At 39.6% G+C, this 20,270-nt stretch overlaps 1 protein-coding gene across 1 annotated transcript in view; it reads left to right on the plus strand.

The window, feature by feature from the left end:
• LOC125458215 (teneurin-2-like) overlaps positions 1-20,270 on the plus strand; it is a 2,666,206-nt gene that overhangs the window by 1,436,289 nt on the left and 1,209,647 nt on the right. Inside the window, exon 11 of the mRNA XM_059650601.1 lies at positions 19,804-19,857. The gene's annotated coding sequence lies outside the window, so the exon portion shown is untranslated. The remainder of the gene's footprint in view (positions 1-19,803; positions 19,858-20,270) is intronic.

The following is a 20,270-nucleotide window of genomic DNA, read 5'->3' on the forward strand; positions in this document are numbered from 1 at the left end:
ACAAGAACACATTAGAGGCTTGGAATCCTACAGCGAGTAATTCACCTCTTGACTCACCAAAGCCTATCCACCATCTGCAAGGCACAAGTCAGGAAAGTGATGGAATACTCCCTACTTTCCTTGACAGCTGTTGCACCAACTTCATTCAAGAGACTTGACACCATCCAGAACAAAGCAACTTGCTTGATTAGCATCACATTCACAAATATCCACTCCCTCTACCACTGACACTAAGTAGCAGCAGTGTATACCATCTACAACGTACACTGCAGAAATGCATTAAGGCTGCTTAGACAGTGCCATCAGAACGCATGACAACTATCGTCCAGAAGGACAATGGCGACAGATAATTGAGAATGCCTGCTCAAGCTCTACTCCAAGAAAATCATCATCCTGATTTGGAAAGATATCAGTGTTCTTCATTGTTGCTGAGTCAAAATCCAAGAACTTTTTCCCTTACAGAATTGTGGGTGTCCTACACCAAATGTCCTAAAGCAGTGTAAGAAGGTACCTCACCATCATCTTCTCACGAGCAACCTAGATATGGACAATAAATGTTGCCGAGCCTGTGAAGCCAAAATCCCCTGAATGAATCTTTGTTAAAAATGTGTAGAATCGCACTTTTATGCTGATATAGTTAATTATTAGTAATAAAGATTTGTCACACTGGCATTTGAATGGACCAGGTAACGTTCCTCTGCATTTTATTTGTTGCTGTGCATAGCTTTTATATGGTACATTTCACCACAGCCACACAGCTGGCAGGCAATACTGGAACCAGCCCCATGTAAACTCAAGTCATAAAATATCTGGTAACTTCTGGCCACATATTAAACTTCACACCTTTGCATAATCCAAATCTCTGGACCAGGTATCAGTTTAATGAAGTTTATTAAACACAAGAGGGTGAAAGGGACAGAAACATTCTGAAGTGCACACTTAACTCCCCACATCATCAGGAGGTGGTGGCATCATGGTAATGTTACCAGACAGGTAATTTCGATACCATGGTTAATGTTCTGGCTATAGGCGTACAAATCCCACTATTGTACATACTGAAATTTGAAATCAGTAAAATCTGGAAATAATTGCTGACCTAATGGCAACATCATCACAAACAAAAGAAAATTTTGTTCATGCATATCCTTCAGTGAAGGGCATCTACCGTTGTTACTGGTCTGGCCTACAAATAACTCCAGACCCACAGCAATATAGTTGACTTTTAACTGCCTCAGAAGCGGCCCCACAAGCTACCCACTTGCCTCATGCTGCTGCAAACTATCGAGTCATACAGCACGGAAATAGACTGTTCAGACCAACTCATCCATACTGACCAGGTTTTCCAAACTAAACCATTGGCCTGCATTTTACCAAAATCCCTCTGAAACTTTTCTCTTCATGTACCTGTCCAAGTGTCTTTTAAATGTTGTAACTGCACCCTCATTTACTATTGCCCCTGACAATTCAGTTAACATATGTACCACGCTCTGTGTGAAGAAAGTTTTCCCTGTGGTCCCTTTTAAATCTTTTTCCCTCTCACCTTAAGCCTATGCCCTCTAGTTCTGAATTCCCCTATGCTAGGAAAAAGACATTTGCTACCCACCTTATGCATACTCCTCATACTTTTTTAGACCTTAATAAGGTTGCCACTCAACCTCCTACAGTCCAGGGGGAAATGACTCAGCCTACCAAGCCTCTCTTTCTAACTCAAACTGTCCAGTTCAGGTAACATCCTTATAAATCTTTTCTGGACCCATTCCAATTTTAAAAATATCCTTCCCATTGCAAGGCATCCAGAACTGTATGCTAAGAAGGGGATGATCACCTTGATGGGATTATACTGTGGGCTCCTAAATAGTCAGCAGGAAAATGAGGAGCAAATATGTCAGGAGATCTCAGATATCTGTGTGCAAAATTGGGTTGTAATAGGAGGGGATTTTACCTTTCCAAGCATGTACTGGGATTGTCAGAGTATTAAAGGCTTGGATGGGGAGGAATTTGTTAACTGTGTTTAACTGTTAACTGAGACTTTTAAGTGACTCTTGGATAGGCACATGGAGGATAGTAAAATGTAAGGTGTGCAGGATAGTTTGATATTAGTAGGATAATAGGTCGACACAACGTTGTTCCATGTTCTTGTTCAAGAAAATTTTCTTCATCAACATGTCAATGTACCCAATAGAGAAGAAGAAAAATATGACCTTGTCTTGGGAAGTAAGGCAGGGTAAGTGATGGAAGTGTAAATGGAGGAGCGCTTTGAGACCAGAGATCATAATTCTATTAGTTTTTAAATTGTTATGGGAAAGGATCGACCTTGTATAAAAGTTAAATTCTAATCAAAAGAATGAAATGGGATGGATCGTCTGGCATCGAGCTAGGCATTGGAAATGGCAACAGCAAACATAGCCCTTACCATCTTCATGGGGGTGAGTACTAAAATTAGGAGAATGCCCCTCAGACTAAAAAACAAGAGCGTGTGACAGTCACACTCACAGAATTTTATCTTACACAGTGTTAAGGCTCACTGAGACACCATTAACCTTGGAACTTATGAAGTGTCAGGGCATCATGTCAAATGTGAGGTAAGAAACCTCCTTTTGATTCCCATATTCTTCACATAATGGGTCACTGGATTCAAAACATTAACGCTGTTTTTCTCTGTATGGATATTTCCAGACCTGCTGAGTTTCTCCAGCACTTGCTGGTTTCCTTTCAAAACCACAAGTTCTAACACCTAAAAAGGCCAAGGCAGCAGATGCATTGGAACACCAGCACCTACTACTTCCCTTCCCATGCGCCATCCTGATTTGGAGTGATATTACTGACATTTCACTGTGACTTGGTCTAATTCCTGATCTCCTTTGCTAACAACACTGCAGGTAACCATAGAGCCCAAGGACTTCAGAGGTTCAAGAGGTTCAAACATTTTTTCCACTCAAATCTCCTCAGGATCGTAGATTTTAATTAAGTCACCTCTGCCTCTTCCAAACTCCAGAGGTCACAGGCCTGACCTATATAATCTTTCCTCATTAAACAGTCTGCTCACTACATATTTGATCCTTGTAAGACTTCTCTGAACTGCTTCTAATGCATTAACATTCTTCCACAAGTGTGCTGTCTAGTACTGTACATAGTATTCCAAATGTGGTCTCACCAATGCCCTGTTTAACTGAAGCATAGCCTTCCTACCCCTGTAGTCAATTCCCCTTAAAATAAAGCCTCAAATTCTATTAGCTTCCTTGATTGCCTTGTGTACCTATATACTAACCTTCTAAAATTCATGCATTGGGACAACCAGATCTCTCTGCATCTCAGACCTCTGCAACATATTATTTTATAATAGGCTTCCTTTTGATTCTTTCAGTCAAAATGCACAGTTTCACATTTTCCCACATTATACTCCAATTGCCAGGTCTTTGCCATCTCACATAAAAACTTACAAATGGATGTAGACTGGTAATATCCTATTCAAGATTCACATCCTTATATAACTTTGTACCATCAGCAAATTTAGCTACCATACCACACCATACCATGTCATTGCTTTCCCTTTGACAAAGCCATGTGAACTCTCCCTGATTTCCATGAACTAATCCAATTGCAATGTTATAACATCTTTATGAAAAGCTGCCAACATTTTTCTTATGCCATGTGTTCAGCTAATGGGCCAGAATGTTCCCTGCTTTCTACTTCTCTTTTTTTTTAAATAAAGGAATTATATTAATTATTTTCCAATGTAAATGGAACTTTTTCCCCAAGTCTAATAGCTTTTGAAAAATTAAATCTACTTAACTAGTTACATTTTTAGGACCCTAGGATGACAAGCATAAGAACCCAAGAACTTGTCAGCTCACAGACCAAAAATTTAGTCAGTACAACTTCCCGGTAATTATAGTTTTCTTGTGCTAATCCCTCCTTTTTGATTCCTGATTTACAGCTATTTCAGGCATGTTCCTTATAACTTTTCTCGTGAAGGCCTGTACAAAATGTCTGTTCAATTCATCTGAAATCTCCTTTTCTTCAATTACTGATTGCCCAGACTTGTTTTCTATCGAACCAACACTTACTTTGTTTATTCTCTTCTTTTTTAAATGTATGAAGAAAGTTTTCTTTCCTCATATTTTTGACCAACCTTCTATCATGCATTAACTTTTCCCCTCCTTATTAATCTTGTAGTAATTTTTTGTTTGCTTTTTATAGTTTGGCTAAACATCTGATCTGCCACCTTTCTTTGCACAATTATATGTCTTTTCTTTGAGTTTGACACCATCTTTGACTTTTTTTAGTCAACCCATGGAAGGTGGTTTACTACTTTCATTGTTTGTTGGATGTCTCTATTCTGCTGTTTATAAAATTCCCCCTTAAATGTTTGCCACTGCATCGCCATTTACTCTAATTGTGATCCTAGGCTGCCAGCCAATTTTTGTTAACTGCATACTTAACACTTACAATAATAATGTCAATCAATGGAATTTGGTATTTGTGGTGGACAAATCACTGGCCACACTGATAAATAGGAGAGGATGAAGAACATACAAAGACAGTAGCAAGACATACACAATTAGAATGTGCAGGATGTAAGCTCTCCCACCCCAAATGCAGTGTAATGGGGGAATGAATGAAGGAGCTTTTTCAAGCAGTGTTAAATGACTGCCTGTAATACAGCTAGTAGTCAACTCCATTATATTGAATAATTCAAAAAGGACAACCATATATATAAATGAAGCATGTGAAATCAAAGTGAATATATAACTATCTCCAGTTGAGCTAGAATTCATCCTTAAACTCTGAGCAAGGCAGTCATGGCACTGTCTCCAGAGAATTGGTAAGTAACAGCATGCTGCAACCAGTTGGAGTTCAATTACCTGTATTATTTTGAAGGGCAACAGAATTTCTACTGCAAGTCCCAGGTCACAGTATAAAGGATAAGTTGTGGTAAAGATATCTGTGATATACCTGTGTTACAACGGCAAGAACCACTAGAACTGGACAATGAAACAATTTTTGAAGATTGTCTTATATCCAAGTTTGTGCCTTCCACTCTGATCTAAAGTGGGCTGTCCCTTTCACTGCAAATTGTATCACAGTTGTGACAGAATCTTTAGCCATTTTCTTTCTAAACTTATCACATTATAGCTCAGCCACCTTCAAAAGTCAATTCAAAAGCTTCGTCACTGATTTTTTTTTCTCCCTAACTTGTCTCCACACTCTGCTCACTTACTTATCCTCTTGTGTGGAGCCTCTGTTGATGCAATAAATTGCTACAAGTTGAGTTGTTGTTGTTAAATGAGACCAACTCTGGCACATGATGGACAAGCATGATTAATCGTCCTAAGCCACCACGGCAGTGATATGTGATCGATACAAGGAAATCTCTTGAGTCTGTGTGTGGATGGGTGCTAGAAAATGAGGAGCAAACAATTTGCTGTTCAAAATTCCTCAATTTAGAGTGACTTCCTACAAGCTTTGATTTGGAATGTTTGGCATGGATAAATCAACATAATGCAGAATGTTGTATATAATCACAATTGAAGATAACATTCAAGCTTTGAGAAAACGAGGACAAACCAGCAGAATGCTCAATATGCTGTGCAATGCTGAACCAGCCAGGAAATTAGCTACAGTCAAACCCGGGTGGGGCTCGAGGAGAAGGTGGGACAAGATGCCTGTGGTTATTAACCTATTTTTTTGAGATATAACACTATGCAATCTGACAAAAAAAAGACCATTACTGAATTGGCTGGCCGAAATTGATGGAGAGCTCATCTTATGAGAACAATGTGACATATAGTACAGAATGTCAAACTCATTACCAGGGAGAACAAGTAATACAAGCATAAAACACATTCACTTAAAAGATGTTAATTGACCCTTATTGCACGTCATTACCATGTAAACTTTTGGGAATAGACTGATAAAGATTTCTCACCTGTCATTGAGACATTGTAAGGAGTTGTAAGGAGTTTGTTAATTCTCAAACGCAAGGATTTTATTGCCTTGCCAGAAATCGAATCATAAGAGCAGCTGATTCATAAAACCCGAGCTGAAAAGAATTCTGGAGCAGAAGTCGTAAGAGAATGTAAAGGGAATGGTCTCAAAAAATGAAAAGAGATTGATAACAGTGAGGGAAAATTTGCAGAGATGGTAGGAACTGCAGATGTTGGAAAATCTGAGATAACAAGGTGTAGAGCTGGATGAACACAACAGGCCAAGCAGCTTCAGAGGAGCAGGAAGGCTGAAGTTTCGGGCCTAGACCCTCCTTCAGAAATGGGGAATGGGAAGGAGGTTTTGAAATAAATAGGGAGAGAGGGGGAGGTGGGTAGAAGATGGATAGAGGAGAAGATAGGTGGACAGGAGACAGACCGGTCAAAGAAGTGGGGATGGAGCAGGATGGACAGGTCAAACGGACGGGATGAGGTTAGTACATAGGAGATGGGGGTGAGGCTTGAGGTGGGAGGAAGGGATAGGTGGGAGGAAAGACAGGTTAGGGAGCCGGGGATGAGCTGGGTTGGTTTTGGGATGCGGTGGGGGGAGGGGAGATTGGGTCTAGGCCGGAAACATCAGCCTTCCTGCTCCCCTGATGCTGCTTGGCCAGCTGTGTTCATCCAGCTCTACACCTTGTGACATCAGGGAAAATTTACATTTGAGTTCCAGATCTGGTTTGAATAGTGTTGAGGATTAAGGGAGAATGGGGAAATGAAAATGAACAACAACACAATAATTTTGCAAAAGCTGGTGTGTACAAGGGGAACTGAAAATGAATTGTCAATGTTCGCCATCATTAGCTCTCCAAAATTGACTACAATTTCAGGATATTGGGCAGATGTTGTGGATAGTGACGAAGGATGCTGTAGGTTGCAGAGAGACATAGATAAGCTGCAGTGCTGTGCTGAGAGGTGGCAAATGGAGTTTAATGCAGACAAGTGTGAGGTGATGCACTTTGGTAGGAGCAACCGGAAGACAAAGTACTGGGCTAATGGTAAGATACTTAGTAGTGTAGATGAGCAGAGAGATCTCGGTGTCCATGTACACAGATCCTTGAAAGTTGCCACCCAGGTTGACAGAGCTGTTAAGAAGCATACAGTGTTTTAGCTTTTATTAATAGAGGGATCAAGTTCTGGAACCAAGAGGTTATGCTGCAGCTGTACAAAACTCTGGTGCGACCGCACTTAAGAGTATTGCGTACAGTTCTGGTCACCGCATTATAAGAAGGATGTGGAAGCTTTGGAAAGGGTGCAGAGGAGATTTACTAAGATGTTGCCTGGTATGGAGGGAAGGTCTTACGAGGAAATGCTGAGGGACTTGAGGCTGTTTTCATTAGAGAGAAGAAGGTTGAGAGGTGACTTAATTGAAATATATAAAATAATCAGAGGGTTAGATAGGGTGGATAGGAAGAGCCTTTTTCCTAGGATGGTGACGGCGAGCACAAGGGGGCATAGCTTTAAATTGAGGGGTGAAAGATATAGGACAGATGTCAGAGGTAGTTTCTTTACTCAGAGAGTAGTAAGGAAATGGAACGCTTTGCCTGCAACGGTAGTAGATTCGCCAACTTTAGGTACATTTAAGTCGTCATTGGACAAGCATATGGACGTACATGGAATAGTGTAGGTTAGATGGGCTTCAGATCGGTGTGACAGGTCGGCATAACATCGAGGGCCGAAGGGCCTGTACTGTGCTGTAATGTTCTATGTTCTAGATGCGGAGTGTCGCAGAAATTCTGAAGTTGAAGTTAGTCATTTAATGTTCTGATGCAGGCTGCACTGTGGAACCAGTCCCAGAGCCAGCAATCACTGAAAACAGCAAGAACCCCCAAATTTTCTGCTCCTATACTATTGGAAACCCAGTAATAACTTAACATGCAAATTCAGTCTGCCACAACTGGGTTTAAATGTTGACTGATTACTAAAATTTGATGAAGAAAACTGGCAATGGCAGATGATAGAATTTGAATTTAATAAAAATCTGGAGTTTAGAGTCTTGTGGTGACCATGAATTCATTGTCAATTGTTCAAAAAACCCATCTGGTTCACCAATGCCCTTTAGGGAAGGAAACTGCCATCCTTACCTGGTCTGGCCTCCATGTGATGCCAGACCAAAAGCAATGTGGTTGAATCATAGCTGCATTCTGGGCAGTTAGGGATGGACAATAAACATTGGCCTAGCCAGCGATACCCACATCCTGTGAATTAGTAAGTAAGAGGGATTTAATGGTTTTTTTTGGAGTAGTGTTCATAATTTTTCTTTTAAATATGGGCCAAATGGCCTCCTTCTGTCTTGTAAAATTCTATGATTCTGTAAGTCATTCTCATTACTACCTTTTGCATCCTGGCCATGTGCCCTGGAAATTCCTTCAACAAGATTAACTTTTTGAACAACTTCACCACCACTGGGAATGTCCAGGAAAAAGTGCTGCAAGTGATTACATTATCACTGCATGGTGATTGAGGTGATAATTTTACTTGAGATCATGACATCGCTCATCAAGATTTGCATTGAGCCAGCAGCAGGCATCCTTGTTCCTGCGCTGACTGCAAAAGTTCACACTTTTTTGTTCGTCTATTCATGAGGTAAAGACATAACTGGAGAGGCCAGCAATTATTTCCCATCCCAGAGGGTAGTTAAGAGTCAACCACATGGGTCTGCAGTCACATGTAGGCCTGACCAGGTAAGGATGGTAGTTTCCTTCCCTAAAGGTACATCTGCATTTGTATAATTCATTTATTTCATGCTGATTCAGTCGTCATTTTAGCTTCACAAAAAAAAACACATAGGTTTTTCTAACAGTTGCCAACAGTTTCAGGGTCATCACCCGACTCTTAATTTCAGTTTTGTACTGAATTTGAATTTCACTATCTGCCAATGGCAGGTTTTGAATGCAGGTCCTCAGAATGTTACCTGGGTCTCTGGATTAACAGGCCAACAATAATACCATGAACCCATTGCCTCCCCACTGATATCGTGGATGCATTGAAGAAAGAGCTTAAAAATGACAAAGAGCTCTGTCTCGCATTCGTTAACTGCCCACCTTTAATCCACTGGAAAATTTATGAATTACATTTTTGATTTCTACCAGGTGTGATTTGAACCAATATCCCCAGAGCATTTGCTTCGGCTTTGGAATTGCTATAACCATCAACATCTCCCCCTTTCTAATTGAAGCTGGTGATGTTAGTGAAGTCAAAGTTGCAGTCAGATGTGATGACCTCCAGAGACAGAGGGTCTATTTATTCCAACATTTATTTTGTAAATCTGTTCTTCCACATGCTGGATCCGACAGGATACTGGAGAGATGCTGCTATCATGGAAATGATGCCATGGAATAAAGTTGCATGAAGGAAATGAGGATGAAAAAATAAACACAACCAGTTCAGAAGCATATTGATCATTTCTAAATCAGCATCATATTAACTACAAATTATGTATTACCTTGACTAATAAGGAGTCCAATAATATATTAGTAACAGCCACTTTATCATCTTAGTTCAGCATCTAAATAAAACTCTGGTTAATCAAATAAATCTCAGTTGCCTAAAAATCATTACTGAATGTGAACATGTTGTGATTTATTTCAAAACCAATGTTTTTCATTGGCCTGCAGGGATTATGAAATGTCACATCATAATCTCATGGTCATAACCTTGACGATCAAGTCTGCTGGTGACTTGTTGTGTAATAACATATCAGAGATATGACAGCAGGACTGGTGTGAGGTTTGGCAGAGTCTGCGCTGTGTATTACAACCTGTAATATGAAAACACTCACCTTCTTAACTAGGACATAGCTGTACCCAGTGTCCACCTCAGCAATTTTAATTCAGTGATGATCTGCAGTCATTTTATTTATCTTCATATTGAACCAGTTATCATTTTAAACTTATTTTGAACATATTTTTCAAATGACATTTAAATTGTCTTCATTATACAACAGAATTTATGATTTTCACATCAAAAATAGGAGAGTTGCTTTTCGCAGTCATGACAGAGTAAGTTGTGTAAAAAGGGCTTGAGAGAAATGTGAATCATGTACAATGTGAAGTGTCATAAGATATCAGAGTTTAATATCTAAATTAAAAAGAAATGTAATCAAGCACTGCTGCTTCAAATGAAGAGACATTTCAAAGAACACCAATCTTGTCCTCCCAAGTTATGAACTTGGTTTGACTGTATTACACTCATTGCAAAAACTGAAAGAAACAGCATTTACAATTCTGCCCATCTGACCTGGAACTAATTGACAACTTGAATAAGCCATGTGCCTGACTTGACTATCTTAATCCTAGATGCATGTGTAATAATGAGCACTCTTGATCATAGATGCACATCTTCAGTTTATCACCTGACAGCTCTAACAGTCTGGGTACCTTTCTTCCGTGTTTTGTCAATTTTCTAAATGCCCTGTGTCTCCCTGTATTTTGTGTTTTCCAGTTATGTTAGCTATCTAATCCTCTCCTGTGTTTATTTCCTTTCTTGCAGTTAATCCAGACTTTTATCTGTGCTGGAGGGGATCACTTCTTCATTCTGCCCCATCTCAGTTTCTTCCTTTATGCCCACTATAGTAATTAGTTACATCTTTCGGAATGTTGTAGGTGCTAATACTACAGAAACTCCAAGCTGTAAAATGTGACAGTCCGTTTAAAGTTAGTCTGCAAGAATTGGGCCAACAGAAGATAATGTCAGAAAATGTGAGTTCATCCACTTTGGCAGGATGAAGCAAACGGCAAAATATTATTTTAATGGAGACTGCATTGTGAAGCAAAGATATCTGGGTTTCCTTGTACATTAACCATGGTTAGCAGGTAAAGTAAAACATTAGGATGGCAAATGGAGTGTTTTTCTCTTTAGTCAGGAAAAATGGAGTACTGAGTTGGGTAGGGCTTGCTACTATTGTACGGGCCATTGGTGAATTCACCCTAGAGTACTGCATGGAATGCTAGTTTCCTTATTTAAGGGTGAATATGGTATTGAACATCTATAGAATATCTTGAGCGTATAGAACATCTATAGCAGGTTAATATTAGGAATGAAGTGTTTGCATTGTGAGGAAAGATCGCGCATTTTGGGCCTTATCAACAGTGAGATTGAGATATAATTTTAACATGAATGGTCTCGAGGTTTAGGGTGGGGAGGTGAAAGGGGATATACTGGGATGATGTTTCTAGTCCTTACAAACCTTCACTGATTTCCACCCCTTTGATCATTGATTTCAAAATCCTTTTCCTTATTTGCAAAACCTCGTTCCTTCTGCCTTGGGAATCTCCTTCAGCCCTATGTAAAAATTCACAACGTCTACAGCTTTAAGGGTGTTCTGCTATCCTGTACAGAAGTCCTGAATTTTCTTTCTGAAATGCTTCCTTTTTGCTCTGTCTTTCTCAATAGCGAAAAATCATAACACTGTAACTATTCTTTGAGCTGATTTCCCTGACATTTTCCTCTCTCCTCTCCTTTCTGAATTACTTTGAGATGCTTTGCCATTTATATCAATAAAAATGCTACAAGCATAAGTTGTTGGTGAATGTGTGGAAAAATCTTGCATCCCATAAATATTTACACCGACATGAGAATGAGTTGACATCACACGGACGGGTTACTGTGCCATGTGGAATAACTGCTGTCTTTTTTAATTTTACCCACAGACATCTGCAACACTTTCCTGTTCCAAGTAAAATCTTACACATTGATCTGCCACATTTTGTAACTGTGGTAAATATCTAAACAGCTTTTAACCAAAACAGCTGTTCATTTTTTTTATGATTCCACGGTAAAGAGCATGTTTGTTTCTTGACAATATATACCATTTTCCAGTCCACCCGTTTCACTCAGAGTTCTGCTGATCCCTTCTGTGCTTAAACCATTGCATCATCCTACCAATAAGTTTCGTCCAGTTTCTCACATATAATAAGAGAGATAAAAACAAGACAGCTGCAAAAAAAACCCAAAGCAATTATATGGATCTATGCAGGAGGCAATGTACTTTTAATTTTGTGTCGATTTAAATTGAGCTTTATAAAAAGCCCCAGGAAAAGAGAGATTATCTGATTAACTGCCCCAGCCTATACCAGCTGTGCTCAAGCTATTAGTAAATTCCCTCCATTACTTAACAGTTTGCTTTGAAAAGTATCTCGTTTGAACTACTTGACTCTTCTCATAATGAGTTTAATCATTAAAGTAAAAGTTACACTATGGCATTCCATAATTGAAGCTAAATTTTATGTTACCAAAAACTGATTCAGCAAACAAGAGTTATTTAACTCCACGATCTGGTTTCAAAACAAGGCTCGGAAACAAACCACAAGCTGACAGTTTTGCAATAGGGTGCTTGTCTTGCATCTCAATAGTCACAGTTTGAGCCTTGGCATAGACTGGCACAACAGGTTGATGGCCATATGCTGGGTGTGTGTTTGTCAATTCTTTGAGACTTACTGTGGGTTAGTATTGTGATTTGGCAAAGGAAAAAGTCACACTTGGGTCAGAGCTGATAGATGAATGTTGATTTGGGTATACTAGAGACTAAAATGCTTGTAGTAGCAGTTATAGTCAGACTGCATAAAACTGATAGTGGTTAAAAATATGTACTGTAGCAAAATATCAACATAGAAAATGGATAAAATATCGCCTTCCTGCTTGCAAGCATACATGGTTCAAAGTGTAATATGCTATGCTTCTATCCAAATGAAGGAAGAACCACTATTGAGATCAGAGTTATTTATCATATACTAATGCATGATTAATCATGGGTTGTGGGCATTCTTGGCAAAAGTGGCAGTTGTCCATTCTGAATTGCCCTTGACCTGAGTGACCTACGATATTCCAGAGTCGTTAAGAGCAGTGATGTAGTGGTAATGGCATGGAATCCAGGACTTAAGCCTAAAGTGTAGGGGGCATAGGTTTAGTCTCCATGGTAGATGATAATATTTAAAACCTGAAAGATAAAGCTTGCCAAAAGGCATATAAATGAGACATATAAAATAATCAGAGGGTTAGATAGGGTGGATAGGGAGACCCTTTTTCCTCAGAAGGTGACGGCGAGCACGAGGGAGCATAGCTTTAAACTGAGGGGTGAAAGATAGAGGACAGATGTCAGAGGTAGTTTCTTTACTCGGAGAGTATTAAGGGAATGGAACGCTTTGCCTGCAACGATAGTAGATTCGCCAACTTTAAGTACATTTAAGTCATCATTGGACAAGCAAATGGACGTACATGGAATAGTGTAGATTAGATGGGCTTCAGATCGGTATGACAGGTCGGCACAACATCGAGGGTCGAAGGGCCTGTACTGTGTTGTTATGTTCTATGTTCCATGTTCTATGTCACCACAGTTGGTTATTGCAAAAACTCATCTGGTTCAATAATGCATTTACAGCCATTGGGTTGTACTGCACAAAAACCCTTCAGTCCAACTTGTCCATGCTGACCAGATATCCTGAATTAATTTAGTCCCATTTGCGAGCATTTGGCCCGTATCCCTCTAAATCCTTCCTATTCATGTACCCATCCAGATGCCTTTTAAATGTTCCAATTGTACCAGCCTCCACCACTTCCTCTGGCAGCTTATTTCATACATGCACCCTCCTCTGAATTACAAAGTTGCTCACTTAAGCCCTTTATAAATGTTTCCCCTCTCACTTTAAACATGTGCCCTCTAGTTGAGGCCTCCGCTACACTGGGAAAAAGGCCTTGGCAATTATCGATGCCCCTCATAATTTTACAAACCTCTATGAAATCAGCCCCAGCCTTTGACACTCCAGGGTAAACTGTACACATAATTCAGCCTCTCCCTATCACCCAAACCTTCCAACCCTGGCAACATCCATGTAAATCTCTTCTGAACCCTTCCAAGTTTGTAGGGAAAAGGATCTACCATTCTCACCTGGTCTGGCTTACCTGTGACTCCAGAGCCTTCTTCAATATTTCACTCCCATGTCTGTTAAATATGTAATGGTAGGCAATCGGGGATGGGCAATAAATGTTGGCCTGGTCAGCAACACTAACAATTCCATGAATGAATTCTAAAAAAAGTGTATTGCTGTGATTCCAATTGGATGATAGTTGCCATGATCACATTATTGAGACTAACTTGCTATTTTAAAAATATATCATTTGAATTTAAATACCACCTGCTCCCTGGATGTGATTTAAAGGTATGTTCCTGCAGCTTTAGCTGAGGACACTGGAGAAGTAGTTCAGTGACATTACCTTTACACCACCACTTCCCCTTCAGCTGACTGCATGCTTGCGCAGGTGGCTATCAAACACTATTTTCCAGTAAAGGATGCGAATAAGCTATTGTGCTTTTGCAGGTGTATGTACAGGAGTTGAAACAGATGTGCTCAAGGCACACATATAACATTTGAGTGAATGGTTTCATTTCCCCTGCTGTGTGCACTTCAGATAAGGGAGCTGACTCTAAGATAAGCAAAAGCCTCATAGTCCTGAATTAATTTATACCTTGTACATGTAATTGATGCTGAGAAATGCAGGAGCCATGATACGAATATACGAACTGGAACCAGACATACAAAGCTGATAGAATCTCAGACCGTCTATAGTTCCATGTTGTACATTTAATCACTGAGCCACAGGATTGGGAGGAAGACAGCTGTGGGCGATATTATGTTTTTAACAGATATGGGGGTGAAATGCTGAAGATGGTATTAAAATGTGTTTTATGTTTTATGGATAGGATTGGAAAATTAAGAGTCTGAAACGCTGAGCAAATGATGTACAAATCTGTTCTAATTACTAAATTATTAGGTATATACTGCAAGTAGAATTGTTTCATGTAGATTTCTGAAAATTAGAATCAAAAAGGTTTTGTTTTGTTTCTAAGGGCTTCATTTTTTTAAAGCAAACAGAATTTTCAATGTGGGCTTCTATTCTTCCTTTGGGACATACTGCTGGCTGCCAGCTATCAAACAGCACAGACTCACAGTCCGTTAACAGACAGCTATACCAAAATAAATGCTGAAATGTCTTCCTGATATACCATCTGATGTGTACATCAACAGATTGTTACTAATTGAAAAGCAAATGTCTTGTTTACCGAATCCCAATAGACTCCATTATGTCCTTAATCTGAAGATTACCATTCTTACTGTCTCATAATATATGACTTTAAAAGGGAAAAGAAAATTCACCCTATTTCAGAACAGCATCAATCATTTGCTCAAGATTCAAATTTCACACAATCAGTTCTGGCAAAATCTGAATTCTTAGACCTCCACAACTCAGCAAATGATTTGTGCCTTGTGATGGAATGGAGTCATTTAGCGGTTGGCACTTACCTTAAAAATGTATTGAACACAAATAATAGAATTCTTGTACAAAGTAACTGGTTTTGTTTATATTAAGCTGTGAAGCTGACTACAATTTTCTTGTAACTTTACAAGCTTGGAAGTTAGTCTTACACATGAAAATAATTATCCTATTTAATTTTTCTTGTACGAAGAAATTTTACTCCTTCTTGGGTCCAAGTGGTAATGAATTCAATTTAATTACTTTAAGCAAAATTTTGATTGATAGGTTAGGTGAGGTAGTTTTTTTATTCACTGTTATTAGTATGGTGTGTAACGTGATGCAAGTGCATTAACCAGTTAGTGCAACTTCTTATGTGTTCAGAGTGACCAGGAATAAACTGAATTGTTGAGACTACAATGGACCATGTTGTATGACACCAGAGGATATACTCCTGGGTCTGGCATGCTTTCTGGTGGATGTTTGATACATTAAAAATAGATGATGTTTAAATAATGTATTTGTTTATGCTTGCCTGTGTTCTTTTTATTTCAACGTAAACAGAAATGCCCATTAATTCAGTCTGTGGGGAGAACCATACATAATACAATGTTTATCATCTTTCCCCCTTCCATTTTGCTTTGTACTCCCACTCCATGCACTCATGCTCCATAGTCTTAACCACCAAGTTAGTTGTCTCAGTGCACTGTTACACAATACCATCACTGAGCAACTGCCCCAAAACCAGAGCCAACATAAAAATAACAATCATAATTATGCATCGTGAATCCCTGTACAAGTAAAACGGGTGTAATGGACTCAAAACAACCTGACCAATGGGGCTTGCACACTGCTGAAATCATCACTCCTGTCAAGCTGAAGAAATTGATGTGTCATTATTGATTGAAAAATCTTTCCCTGGCATGGCATTTGTATTTCTTCAAATTCCAGTGCAAGCTTACCAATCTGCTCATAACCAACCCATTAAATAATCCTCATGAAAATTGTTAAACCATTAGCAGGTCAGCAGGGAATTATGAACTCAGTGCATACACAGTGATTGCTGTGCGTCTCCTACTGTTCATATACTTCTACTCAAACACCTCGACGGTCGAATTCATTTCCTGACCAGCAGCTCTCCCAAAACGTTGTTTATCTTTCTCCTGTACACAGCAGGCAGTCCCGCTCACAGAAATCCAAAGTTACATTTTTTAAGACTCCTATATACCAAGGACGCAGAAAAAGAAAGATAAAAGATCAAGGGAAAAATAAATACTGTTTTCCCAAGCTTTCCTTCAATGTACTCTCTAGTATACTGAGTTTCCAAGTGAATTATAATTGCAGCGTGAAATTTATGTAATTTTAATCAAATATTTTTGCAGCGCACACCTAAATGTAATAAGATGATCCCTGCCTGGCTCAAAATGGCTATTTTAGAACAAGCCCAATCCTTCCCTCTCTCATTGTTGGCAATGCTACAAGGCATCATTAAATAGTGGTCATCTGGCCCTCTGTTTGCCAACTGTCAATTTTTGACTCTTGATTATGTACACAATGTTAAGCAGTGGTTTTCAATGCAGGACTCAAACAAGACAATGAGAATTGACATTTCCTGACAACATGAAAGTTGTAATGAATACAGTCATCGTGGGATCATGGACTCATGATTGCAGTAGTACCCACAGGCTATATGTCCAGTTATTGTGGTCATTTGTTTTTGCCTTTCCATCTTGCTTCTGCTAAAACTTCAATATCCAAAAGAAATGCCGTCAATGAACTTGTCAGGCTGAATTTGTCGTAAAAATGTCTGCTTGTTCGTTTAAAATAAGGGAATTGTAGCATAACGGGGATAGGATGAGGGAGCGTACAAGTGGGATGCTCTTCGGAGGGTCAGTATGGACTTGATGGGCCAAATGGCCTGTTTCTACACTGTAGAGATTCTCTGATTCTATTCTAATTTAGAAGTTATTTATCTGTTGGTACAAATTGAACAAGATCTACCTAAATGCTTGGTACCGTCAACTTCAATCCATTTTGTTGATTTAGGCAACTTAAATTATTAGGTGAAACCTTATCAGGGTCTGAGTAACGTGGACTATTGTGAGTTTTGTAGCAAAATTGGACATCATTTAAGAAGTCCAGCATGGCGTATCACCATACCATGAGTATCTTGTTATACTTTATTTGCTTTTTCTGAGTGGTAGGATGAGTTTCTCACTAGCAGCAAGTTGCTTGTTAAAGGAGATTATAGTTTGTTAAATATCTTACTAACACCTCAACTCACCTCAGGAACAATCAACCTGCCATCTTTCCAAATGCACCACGCAAGCTAGGTGTTGTGAATTCTCAATACAAAAGTTAGTGTGGATACTTGGTGACTTCAGCTCCTACAACCTTGTTCCTCAACACCAAGCAGCATCTCTGAGTATGAGCCATGGCCACCTACCGCTTATACCCCTTGTCAATGTATATTAGCATCCACCACTTGCCAATCCATCACAACTTCATGGTACCTTCTCAGGCCTCTTGCAGACCGGTTAGACTTGCTTTGCAGGATGGACCAGCAACGAACATTGAAAGGTTCTGCAAGGATGCTTTGTCTAAATGGCAGTCTCCAAACTCACAGACCGGATTAGTTTGCATCTCAGAGCTGTTTGCTTGGTCTCTTAGCACTCACTCAGTGCCTTTCTCTATGTGTGCCTCCGTGCTTCACTTTGCCTTGCCATGCCATGCCTGCTACCATGTTGGCACTTCATCAAAATATATCAGTAATGCTGTACTGACCTGATCTTTAGTATAGCTACAAAGACTGCTTGTTAGACTTGTCAGTAAGCATCTGTACCTGGTATGGAGGAATGGCACTGGACAACACAGTGAGACATCAATCCAACGCCTCCAGCATGTATCAGTTGTCTCTGTGGCAAACACACTGCACATTTATTTAACCGAAGGGCCATGTCAGAAACTGGATGGAGTCAAGAACTCAGTCTACTTTGGGTTAGGGAAGCAGGGTTTCCTGCTGTCTGCCAGTGGGTTCCATTTACTCAAGTCACATGTATAGTCATACTCAGTGTAAGGGACTTGCCCACAGTCAATAGTTCATTCAGACCATTTTCACGTACTGTGACACAGGTAAGTATAACTGAAGATTCAGCTGGGTAGCACAGCTATTATAACAAAGTGTGGGGCTGGATGAACACAGCAGGCCAAGCAGTATTTCAGGAGCACAAAAGCTACTATTATTGTTGGTATGTATGTGAGGGGTGGGTGTGCTGAGCAGAGGGTATGCAGGGTTAGTGGTGCTGGTAATTGGGGTTAGTGGGAGTGAGTGAAAGAAGACATTGCAGCTAATAGGTGAGAGTGGTAAATAAGCCTTGGTGGGTGATGGGTGCTGTAGCAAAGAGAGAGTGTGACATCAGAGCGAAGATGCAAGTGAAGTGAGGAAGGATATTGACCTTCTTCCTATAGTGTTGAGCATTTCTCAAGATGACTGAGACTGCATTAACCTAGGTGACAAACTTGGACTGGGCTAGCATGGTTGGGGTAGTGGCCTCGATTGTTGGTCCTGGAAGAAGAGCAAGTCCCTTTTGTGCACAATCGTTTGCAGCAGGATATCTAGAACCCTGCATGCAAAATGGGTTGCTAATTTCTTCCATGTTCCAAATCTGGGGAAAGTATCAGGATTTGAGCAGAACAGCTCCAATCTTTCAGTGCTCAAACATGTCCATGATGGCTGTTTAAAAATGACGCAGATGCAAGGAACACAGGTAGGTATATAATGAGGTGAGTTTGGTAAGATAGGGCAACGAACACCACAAGGCCTTGTAATAAGGTGCACTCCAAAAAGCTGGGTGCATATTGGACCTTAAAGACAACGTATGATTTGGTTCGGTGAATAAAAAGGTGTTATGAAAGTGGTTCAATTAAAGTGACTGATTATTTTGGAGTGAGATTCTATTCAACTGTCATGTTTCTTCAGGGCCAATTGTAGCTAGAAAAATTAGTGATCAAAAAACGTGCAAGATTGTCTATTTCTAATGTACACAAATGTTTCAAGTTTGTGCAACCAACTTATCTGGCATCAACACAGAGTTTGTCAAAGTTGCAGGGTTGAGGGAACCTATTTGGGGTCAGAAGTTTCTGTATGCCACAATAATCACACTGACTGCTCGACAGAAATGTGCACCATGCATTAAAGAGTGAGACAATGGGCCTTTTTAACAAGGAAAATATCTAACAGGGCTACTTGTAAACTTCTGGATTTAATGTGTGTATCAGATAAAAACACAGAAATCAATCGTGATATACTGCATGGCAAGAGTGCACGAGTTGTCGAGATGTATTTGATGGGCCGTGGGATTATTAACTTAGAGCAGCAATATCCTTTTTTTATCAAATCTGTCACTCAATGTTAAAAGTATGAAATTGACCAACATTGATATTCAGTAAAAAGAACTACAGTTCCACTTTTTAAAATATGTTTTCAATGCGCAATGATGTCCTGCAAAAGCTTCTTTGTTTTCAACTATGTTGAAATCAAAACTTAAAAAAAACTGCTCTGCTCTATTTCCAGATCGTCTGAATGTCCTTAACTTCTTCATGCAATTCTGAGTGGTTAAAGACAAAGGTCAGTGTGACAGACATCATTCCATAATAATTCTACTGTTAGTTTCTATTCATTTGTAATGAGTCCTGCCTTACTCTATGGAACCTGTCCTGCCTGAAGTTTCCTCCTTTTAAATTGAATTGTGCTGTCATCAGTATGGAATAATTTGTGAATAATCACATGTTGTCTTGTGAAAGAGTCTATTTCTTCGCTGACAAAAATGTAAAATATTGCCGTTATTAGAACTCTGAAATGAACGTGGGGAACTGTTCTCAACACTGAGCAGATCAGGCAACAGCAGTGGGAAAATAACTGTCGTGTTTCCTGCTCCAAGTCAATAAGCTTTCAGAATGACCCGATTTGGTGCTGTAAATTCTCTATAATTCAATCTGTGTCTAGTATTTATCTGTGAGTAATGCGTGGTCACTTTAAAT

This window comes from Stegostoma tigrinum, chromosome 13 (genome assembly GCF_030684315.1).
Source record: "Stegostoma tigrinum isolate sSteTig4 chromosome 13, sSteTig4.hap1, whole genome shotgun sequence".
Taxonomy (NCBI): Eukaryota; Metazoa; Chordata; class Chondrichthyes; order Orectolobiformes; family Stegostomatidae; genus Stegostoma; species Stegostoma tigrinum.